General features: G+C 49.4%; 1 long non-coding RNA gene across 2 annotated transcripts in view; it reads left to right on the top strand.

Annotated features, from left to right (window-relative positions):
* The first annotated feature begins 509 nt into the window (after positions 1–509).
* LOC126513056 (uncharacterized) overlaps positions 510–10,233 on the top strand; it is a 36,387-nt gene continuing 26,663 nt past the window's right edge. Inside the window, exons 1-2 of one of the 2 annotated variants that reach the window (XR_007595242.1) lie at positions 510–570; positions 7,957–8,038. This is a non-coding gene — a long non-coding RNA (uncharacterized lncRNA). Of the gene's footprint in view, positions 571–6,455; positions 6,887–7,956; positions 8,039–10,233 lie in introns of those variants that run through there. The other variant, XR_007595243.1, reaches the window with a different exon arrangement.

The raw sequence follows: 10,233 nt of genomic DNA, 5'->3' as shown, positions 1-10,233 counted from the left end.
AGGTGTGAGCTAAACCTTGGTGTTTTGTGTTTTGTTTTCTTTTTGGCATTTGGTGTTTTGTTTCGTGATGGTGTTGAGGGCAGAACCCAGGGCCTCTGCCAATGCTCGTGAAGGGAGCAGGCAAAAGCCCCTTGGCCTGAGCACTGCCATTTTGACTTCAGGTTATGTTTTACCTGCAGACTGAAGTAAAGTTCAGGTTCCCAAGCCCTAGGGGAGCTGAGAACGTTCCAATGGCTGACCAACCTCCCTCTAAGCCAAAGAAATAGTTGTCATGCATCTCTAGTTCTCTAGAAACAGTAGGCTGCTCCTAACAACAGAAAGAACAAATGAATCTGATTGGTTGGGCTAAAAGGCTTGCATTGCATGTCAGTTGACAATGATGGAACACACAAGGAAAGCACCTGATCTCTAAACCTGATTGGTGAATATTGTAACTGTAACCTGGCAACCAATGTTTGTGATTTTTGTGCTTATAACCCCCACGTCCGCCCCTGCTCAGGGCTGTCAGGTGACACACGGCTCCCTAGTCCTTGTCCTGCAGCCTTGATCGATCAGTGACCCGCTTATGGGGTGAGTTATTAGAATCTTTGGAACCGAGAGGTGTTGTCTCTCTCCTTCTTTGTGGTATACAAACAGGCTAGGGGTGACACTAGGCAATGACTCTGTGCCTGGATTGTTTCCCTGATGACCATTTCTTTGTTTGCCTTCATGATTTTACACCCAAAGAGCTTCTTCTTGTTTCTTGTGTTTAAACTTTATATAAGTAGAACCACACCGTATATGTGCTTTTCTCTGTTTCGTTTCTTTGCTTCAATTGTGCAGAGATCATCCATTTTGTCGTGAGTAGCTGAATTCATTCATTTTCCTTCCTTTTATATTTTTCCTTTTCCTTTGCATAGAATTTTTAAAATCTTTGGTGTCTGTGTGTGAGTGCAGTCTATGCATGCCATGACGTATGTGGAGTTCAGAGTACAACCTTGGATGTTGGTCCTCTCTGTCCACCCTTTATGGGGCAGTGTCTCCTGATTCTTGATGTCTACACCAGGGTAGTTGGGCCACAGACTTCCAGGCATTTCCCTGTCTCTACCTTCTATCTTTCAAGTGGAACGTTGGGGTGACATGTTCTACTGTGTCTGTCTTTTCATGGGTTCTGGATCTGAACTCTGAGTCTCAGCCACTGAGCCACATCCCCAGCCCATAAGAATTAGTATAAAAAAATCTATTAGAATTCTGCCACACGAACTGAAGTATGCTCCTTGAGATGACACAGCCTACAGGGTGGGTGTTGGATGTTCCAAAGAGTTTTTTGTTTGTTTCTTTCTTTTTTAAACCTGTGGTCCTTACTTTTCATTTTACTTTAAGCTTCAGAGACCTGATTGTTTCATGAATTACCTCAAAACACCCACCAGTTTCAGGAACACACGGCTGTGCTAGGGTCCACAGCTCTGAGATGGAGGACGGGGACAGGTGAATGACAGGGTTCCTGGCTTTGCAAAGGAGATTTGACCTAGGCTGTGAGCCCCTATGGTCTACACCTATTTTATCTATTTGATGGTGTCCCCAAGGCTCAGAAGCTAGTCAGTTCATAGATCAATATGCTTTCCTATGAAGAGAGGAGTACAGTTTTCTGTACAGGCCCCACAGGATGTACACAGTTCCCCAGTAGTGTGATATACAGATCTACCAGTGGCCATTAACTGTTTCCTTGGTAACGTGGAGGGTTGTCACAGATATATGGTGGTGCACACTTGCAATCCTGGCACTTCAAGGCTCAGACAGGAGGATCACAAGTAGGTTTCCGGTCAGCCTAGGCTACATCTTCTTGATGGAGACATTGAGGGTCCACCCTTGGGTCACTTATATCTTATACCTGAAAGCACCACAGACGCAATGGCTGTGTTAGCCAGAGACTCGCAGTGTCTCCAGAAATCATATAAAAGGAGTCTGGTGAAGATAATTTTTCTAAAATCAGTGAAGTCATTGGTGTGCCTCTGTGGGGAGTGCCCTAGCCTTTGGTTGAGGGTTTATGGTCACCCAGGCCTCTGCAGATGGCTCTGAGCTTGGGCCTGCCAGTCTTTTTCTGTCCCACCAGCCAGCTCCCAAATAATGACACAGAGACTTCTTATTAATTATGAAAGCTTGACCTATAGCTTAGGCTTATTCCTAACTAGCTCTTATAACTTGAGTTAACCCGTTTACATTAATCTATGTTCTATCACGTGGTGTTACCCCTCTCTGTCTCCCATGTGCCTAGATTCCCCCTTCTCTTCCTTTCTCTCCCAGGAAATCCCGCCTGTATTTCCTGCCTAGCTATTGGTTGTTCGGCTTTTTATTACACCCATCACAGCAATACACCTTCACACAATGTACACACATCCCGCAATAGTGGCCGATTTTGAGTACCTTCTACTGCATGGGGAGGAGAAGTAGATCCATCTTTGCTGTCCTTGTCAGCCGAACTGGCTGAATTGCAGGCTTCTGGGCTCCCACCCCCCCCACCCCCCCGTCCCTCAGCTTATCTAGCACACCCAAGCATTGGGCACCCAGTTGTAGCCACAGATGTAAACTTGGATGACTTTCAAGTATTTATTTACTGTTTAAGGCTCACCATTGAAAGAACTACATAAGAACAGGTAGGACAGTCAAGGCTTACAAGAGGTCTATGAAGGTTCCCACAATCCTCGTGGACTCCAGGCCAGAAGTAAAAGATATCCCACAGTCACGGGGAGAGGGGGGGATGGACAGGATTTTATGTGTCCAGGGTGGCCTCACACTCCCTAGGTAGGATGACCTGGGACGTCTGATTCCACTCCAGGGGGCTGGGAGTCCTGCTTCTGGGTTCCACCAAGCTCTCTTCATGCAGCCCTGGGAATGGGACCCAAGGCTTTGTGTGTGCTGGACAGACACTATCAAGTGAGCTACATCTCCTGCCCATCTCCATAATTAAACAAAAATCAGCTTACTGTGTGTGTGTGTGTGTGTGTGTGTGTGTGTGAGAGAGAGAGAGAGAGAGAGAGAGAGAGAGAGAGAGAGAGAGAGAGAGAAGAGGGAGGTGTGGAAGGCAGTGGACAAATTGCTAGAGTTGACTTTTTTCCCCCACTATGTGGGTGGTCTCGGGGTTTGAACCCATGTTGTCAGACTTGGCGGCTGGTGTCTTTGCTTCCTGAGCCATCTTGCCAGTCTGTTGTAATTTTTAAGTATGTGTTTATTTGTGAGGTTGTTCATTTAATCAAGCTTCCCGAGGAGATGTGAATCCTAAGACCATTTCGACTACCATGGTCGTTGGGGAGAGTTACTTGGGTGAGTGCTGGAAAATTGCTGGCTGGAAGAAAAGACTAGTATGCCAGACCCGGTTCCAAGGTCTCCGATAAACACTACGGGAGTCCCCAGTCCGACCCACAGCAAGTGGGGAAGCCCTCGCTGAGCCTAAGGAGGCGCAGCAGGAAGGCCCGCCTTCCTGGAAAGCCACGCTTGGAATTGTCTTCAAAAGCTGCAGCGCAGCCCCCGGAGTTTGAGTAGGAATAAATCATTAGCATTTTATTTACAGTTCTGGGTTTACAATTCCTAGAAAATGATCCTGCTGTTCAGAGCGGATCTCTGCTTTGCGGGCTTCCACAGCGCCTTCTTTCATCTCCCCAGTCTGGGGGACCAGATTGGCTGTTTGCTAGCGCGGGGAAAGAGTGCGGGGCAGTGGTCCGGAGAAGGAGGGTGCGACGACCCTGACTCCCGAATTTTCCGAATGAAGGAGTCCTGTCCCCTCGGTTTACGGGGAAAGGAAGTTTGGCCCAGAGTGGGCCGGGGGATGAGGTCACACAGCTGGAACTGGACTTCAAGTCTTGATTTCTAAACCAGCCAAAAAAGTGCAGACTCGGGAACCTTTGGCTCTGGTGCGGACTCGAGTCCCCAACGGTACCCGCCGCACCCGCTAGATGGCAGCCTCGGTCTCCGCCGGGGACCAGCGCTGGCGGCCCCGAGGGTGGCTCCATAGGAGAGAGGCTTTGGCACCCAAGACCTCCGCTTGCAGGATGGCCGAGAGAAGGGAGGGACTGGGAGCTGCCTCGCAGCTGGGTTGGAGCGTCGGCTTGGAAAGCTGCGATGGCTGACCCGTGCCACCTGCCCTGCTTGGGCAGTGACAGATGTGAGACCAGGGCAGGAGGGCACCTTGGATCAAGGCTGCCAGACTAGAAGGCCATGGCAGGACTCCCGCAGGTTCAGCGACTGGAGTTAGATTTGGTCCCCATTCATGGTCGAGACTTCTCGGTTGTTCTTAATTCTTTCCAGATTTGAGTGTTTTGTGCCTCACACTATCTTGGCCCTCCTCTGAGCCTAAACGATGCCCTTCCCACACCCAGGACCCACAATGCCCAGCCCACAGGCACATCTTTGGATAGGCAGAGATTGGAACATCTCTGGGGCCAGTGAGACTTGGGGTCCTGGGCCCAGCTGCGGAGACAGACAGTGCATGAAGAGAACTTGGTGTTGGGGGAACCCCGCTTTTCCTAAGAGGGAGCGGGACCCAGGAGTTGGCTCTGTCCCTGGAGTGTGTGAATTCATGAGTTCATTTTATTGATCTCATTTTGTTAGGTTCAAAGTCTTAGAATCTGTAACTTCAAGGGCATTACTGTCCCAGGACTGCCTCCTGGGCAGATGAAGGCAGACTAGGCCCCCCTCCCCGGCTCTCCAGTGCAGGGCCTTAGCAGGAGGCAACACCCTTCCCTTCTTAGAGAAGGAGACCTCAGCCTGCTCCTGGCCTGGCCTACCTACCATCTGTCACCGTATCTTGGGTGGCAACAATAGAACTGTGATTCAGGTTCTGAGAAACTGGGCTTTGTCCCCAGCCCTTGGAAGTGGGGGCTGTTGAGGCCTGTCTGGTGGAGGCGGGGAGTTGCTCTTGCTGCAGTGGTTGGACTCCGTCTCTTCTCCCACCCCGGAGCTCAAGCTGCCTCAGAGTCTTGGAGAAAGACTTTTCCACTTTAATGAAAAATCTTGCATTATTCATTTATTTTGTGTGTACAAGCACATGTGGACTCAGGGCACCTCCCCCCACTCCCCACTGGCTTCCTTACTTTAGACCCCCAAGTTCTTCAAGGCTTTGGATTTATTTTGAGAATTGCCTGAAGCCATGATCCCAGCATGCATGGACTATTAGGGTTCAGGGGTTGAGTTGGGTGTCTGGGAGCATGGGTCTCCTTGAGTAAGGGAGAAACCCTAGGCCATACTTGCCCTACAGGTCAAGGTAGAGGACAGCACCTGGAATGGGAGTGGGAAAGTCCCCCCCCCCCCCATCTTCCCACTCACCCCTATGGAAAGCCTTCCGGCCTGCTAGCCAGCGCAGGGAACTGTGGGAATTGCTATCCAGAGCCATGGCCCTCGGTTAACATCACAGTTTCCACAACAGAGCTGCTCTCTAATGGAGCCTGTCAACTCAGCTTAGGCCGCAATGGCTCAGAGCACACCGCAGCCCCGCAGCCCCGCAGCCCCGCAGCCCCTCAGCCCCCGGATGTGGGTTCCGAGGCATTAACCCCGCCCAGGACACTGGGGATGCAGAGCCTGCAGAATGTGATTTCGAAGGGGACCCAGCTCACCACCAAATTATTCGGTAATCACTACACACTGCCATGCGATTGCCCAGCAGGCAATGGTGGGGGTAGGCGGGGGCTGGGGTGGGGTGGGATGGTGGTGGAAGCGAGTCTCTCCAGGGGTCCCAGAGAGATCTCTGTCCCCCTTTACTCACCAGAAGGCCCCTTTGACAGCACTCAACGGCCAAGAGCAGCCATCCTTATTGGCAAAAGGAGGGCTGTTTAGAGAAATGGAGAAACTCCTGTCTACGGTATCGTTCCTGAAAAGGGGGTGGGGGAGCCAAATAGTTTGAAGCTCAAGCTCTGTTTCTTGCTCTGCACCACCGTCCACGGGAGAAGGGCGAAGGAGGGAGGGAGTGACAGAGTTCATATCCCTACCGCTGCCTTTCCAGCAGTGATGGATGGCTGTCTGCTCAGGCAGGGGAGCGCCTGTCTGAACAGTTCCCTCTGTGGGGACTTAGCCTCTCACACCGGAGCTTAGGCTTCAGCAAGAAAGTGCCCAAAGTGCCAGGGAGTGTGACCCTGGGCCGGTTACCTTGGTCAGTCATTTAAGTTTGATGAGACTGTCCCTGTGGCCTTCTTGAGAATCTGTGCCAGGCTTCACCCCTCTCTCTCTCTGGCTATGGGCTCGTCTTTTTTATGATACGATTTCATCACCCAGGCTGGCTTGAACTCAGGACAATTCTGCCTCAGCCTCTCAGATGTTGACGAAATTACAGGTGTACTCCAAGCTCTTGACTTTTTCGCCACAAAACCAAGGAGTCTTTTGTCCTTCATCCCTTGAGGCTCAGGAGACCTGAGTTTTCTTAGGCTTCACTGGGCTAAAGAGCAGTCTGTCCCCGGGAGACCAGGATGGAGGTTGGTACTGGGCCAGGTTTTCCCTGTAATGCATTTTAAGATTCCAGTTAATTGGTTAATTGCAGGAATTCGATCCTATTTTGTCCGCCTTTTCTCTCTGAAACATTCTTGGTGAGTTTTTCATAGCTGGGAATTCTGAACTCTAAGCCTAGGGGTAGGGACTGAGGGCCGAGGGGGCAGATTTGGGAAGAGGAATGCCTCATCAAGTCTGCTTGCAGTTCTAGGGTCAGTCTTGTGGGGTACCACCAATCCCGGGGACCCAGTTGCCTAGCCATGACCACACCAACAAGAACGAGGGTGAAAATAATAAGACACAAGGCTGGAGAGATGACTCAGAGGTTAAGAGCATTTGCTGCTTTTACAGAGGACCAGGGTTCAATTCCCAGCACCCACAGTGTAGCTCACGATCATCTATAGCCCCATCTCCAGGGATCCGACGGACACTTGTGGTACGTAGACAAGCATGCAGGTAAAACATTCATACGCAAAAAGTGAAACTGACAAACAAATAATTAAAATCTAAAACACGCCACTTGAATTTTGTGGGCATCTACCTCATGCCGGAGGCTGTGTATTTTACGTCCGTTCCCTCATTTTGTCTTGAGAACACACCCTAAGGCACAGGTGTCGTTGGTGTTCCCATTTCACAGAGGTGGAAACTGAGGGCCTGGCAGGTTACTTAGCTTGGGTAAGGTGATACAGCTGGATAGGCACAGAGGTAGAAGTTAGCCCAAGACTTCTGATTTCAAAGCCTTGGATCTCAGCTCTCCGCTCTTGTTACAGGAACCTTAGGTTGTCTTTTGTGGCAAAAGCGTGCATGCGTGTGTGTGTGTGTGTGTGTGTGTGTGTGTTTGCAAGAGTTTCACAAATATTTAGCTTTGTCTCCTCCATTCTTCCCAAATAGAGAAAAATGAGATAATGTAATACAACAACAACAATACAAGCTTCCCACTTCCCCGGGGGTCAGGCGGATCTGAGAAAGAGAAACCCATGGTTCTCATCGCTGGCTTCTGGAGGGGGAAGGCGCCTACAGAGGGCTTTTCTCTGAACATCGCCACTGCTTCAAGATTCTCTGCGCTCATTGTGAAGTCACTTGAGTGTCTCCCGTGTGCTGTCTCGATTGTTCTTTGTGTGTCCCCAAGCCTAACTGGGCCTGGGCAAACCTGAGACCCTACCTCAGCACCCCCAAATGCTTGCCTTTCATCTCTGTAAGGATAGAGAAGGTACCTTGGAGACAGAGCCCTGTGTGGGCTGCTCAGCTGAGCCGTCTGGGAGTTGGCCCAGAGCCATGGAGTGTGAGAAACTTTCAAATTTCAAAACCGCCCTGGGCCAATTTAATAAACTTCTGCCACCTCCATCCTCTCCACAGTTTAGAATTCTCAAATATTCACCCCCCGCCATCTAAGACGTGCACACAGGAATGGGAGAATTTTGGAATGTTAATAATGCAGAATTTTACAGCACAGCAAGGTGAATTCTCAAGGGGTAATGGTTAACATCTGCTTTCTCTTCTCCCAAGGTAACAATGAAGAAACAAATCCACACAGCAAGCAGGAATGCGAGAGATGAACACCCCCCCCCCCCCGTCTCTCTGCAAAGGGGTAAGTTGCCCCCAGATCCAGCGCTAGGCACAATAACCCAAACACTTGAGTGTAGTAACATTGACAGTACAGGGGATAGCGGGCGGGGCACAAACCAAAGTCAGTTTCTCAGAGGGTACCGTCTAGTCTGTGAACAAGACCCTTTCTTCCGGGGGGTCTGAAAGATGACAGGAGACACCCCACTTCCTCTCAGTGGGACAATTCTTAGCAGTCAGCATCAGAGCTGTGGTCCTGACATGTCCTCAGGGAACACCAGGATGCTGTTGTGTCAGAAGGCAACAAAGTTAGAGCTCCCGCTCTGTTCTAGACACAGGCTCTGGAGCATCGGGGCTCTGAGCATGCGCTCTTTGCAGGTTTCTGCGTTTCCACTGTCACAGTGCGCTCTGCGAGCCCCAGACACATACGAACCTCGGTCAAGCTCCAGATCTAGGGACCACAGCGTTGATCTAGGGGGTAGAGGGTTGCTGAGGACACAAGGTAGCTGGCGTGCAGCGGGAGAAATGAATTGGTGGTCAAGAACACGCACTCACTATGTAGCACAGGATAGCTTTGAACTCGAGACCCTCCTCCTGCTCCAGTCACCCAAGCACTGGGGTGGCAGCTGTGAGCGGCTCCTTGCAGCTTATTGTATTTCTTTGGAGTTTCTCATTTTGGTGGAGGAAAAAAAAAATTCAATGACTTCAAATCAGCTGGCTTAGAACACATAATTTCTCATCTAGCCCTGCCCTCTGGGCTCACTTCAATAGTCCCGTGGAGATGGTCCAGATACAAATCCTGGAGCAGCATAGACATCCCATTTCAGGGACTCTCTGGGTCAGTTTTATCAGTTAAAAAAAAAAAAAAATGACCGAGAAGATATTTTTAAAAATGAAGGGTGCCAAATTTGTGACTCTGCAAGGATTTTTGTCACATTCCCTATTCTTTCTTCTTGCTGAAACAAAGGCTAAGGCTCCCCCGAGGTGCAGTGGTAGCATCCTGAGTCTCAGAAAAAAGGTGAAGGAATGACTGGCCAAGCTGCCCTGCGCAGATGCAATTGTGGATCTGGGAAACCCTGAACCAGTGCTCAGGCTTTTCTCTCTCTCGCTTGCATAATGCAATTTAAATCCCTTGTTAATTTCCAGGTCGGGTTTCATTCATGAGGATAATCTTTAATTGATGTTAAATACAGGGATCAAGTGAAGCGCATTATTTCTTTTTTACAAAGTGCTAATTGTTCATGTTCTCATAAATTATTTTCTCCTCTTGTGGAGCGGGTCTTATGAAAGAACTTTCCAGCCACTGCTTTTAACCTCATCGTATGAATATTAGCCTGCAATCATCAGGTCGTTTAGATCCTTCCTGTGCAGATGAGTCTCGCATCACCCTCCAGAGCCGGCGAGGAGAGGAAAGACGAGTGTGGAGCAGGCGTACATATGGGTGGCTCGCGGACACTAAAAATATTTATATCCAAACACTTTAAACTTTAAGCAGATCTTTTCAGCTGCTTCTGTTCCCGCAAAGGCCCTTGAGAGTTTCGGCCCAAAATGACTCTTTTAATTGAATTTAAAAAACATTTTTTTTAAAAATTGAGACAGACCTTCACTGTGTAGCTCAGGGTAGCCTCAAACTCATAATCTCCCTGCCTCCACCTCCCAATTATTGGTATTGCGCTTGTGCAATACCATGCTCAGCCTTTAATTAACTGATTAATAAATTAGAACTTGTTTACTTATGTTGTGCATGTGCCACAGAACATGTATGTTGGTCGGAGGACAACATGGGAGCCAGTTTTCTCCTTCTATCTATCATATGAGTCCCCGGGGATCAAACTGAGGCTGTCAAGCTTGGCAGCCAGTGCCTTTATTCTCTGAGCCGGCCGCTCATCCCTTTTCATTTTAGTTTTAATTTTGTCTTTTTTGACACACACACACACACACACGGGCAGTTCAGGGGCACTGTTTTCACATGGCTCTGCCACCATCACCTTCTCCAGACTCTAATGACCTCTGACCTCCGTCTGTTAATGACAGCCAGTCCCTCTCATGCTCAGCGGAAAGAGCTCTCGTCCCTGTCTGTAACATTGGTTATTCTAGAAAGTTCCTTACAGAAAGAGACATGCACAATATTTGTCTTCTCTTTCTTTCCTTCTTTCTTCTGTTCCTTTCTTTTTCTTTTTGTGCCGGCTAGTCTTAGGTCAGCCTGGCATAGAAACTAGA

The sequence above is a fragment of the Alexandromys fortis genome, unplaced genomic scaffold (assembly GCF_014885135.2).
Source record: "Alexandromys fortis isolate MF-2015 unplaced genomic scaffold, M_Fortis_MF-2015_v1.1 scaffold_122, whole genome shotgun sequence".
NCBI classification, from domain to species: domain Eukaryota; kingdom Metazoa; phylum Chordata; class Mammalia; order Rodentia; family Cricetidae; genus Alexandromys; species Alexandromys fortis.
The sequence above is the reverse complement of the archived record's forward strand: the minus strand, read 5'-3'. Positions and strand labels throughout refer to the sequence as shown.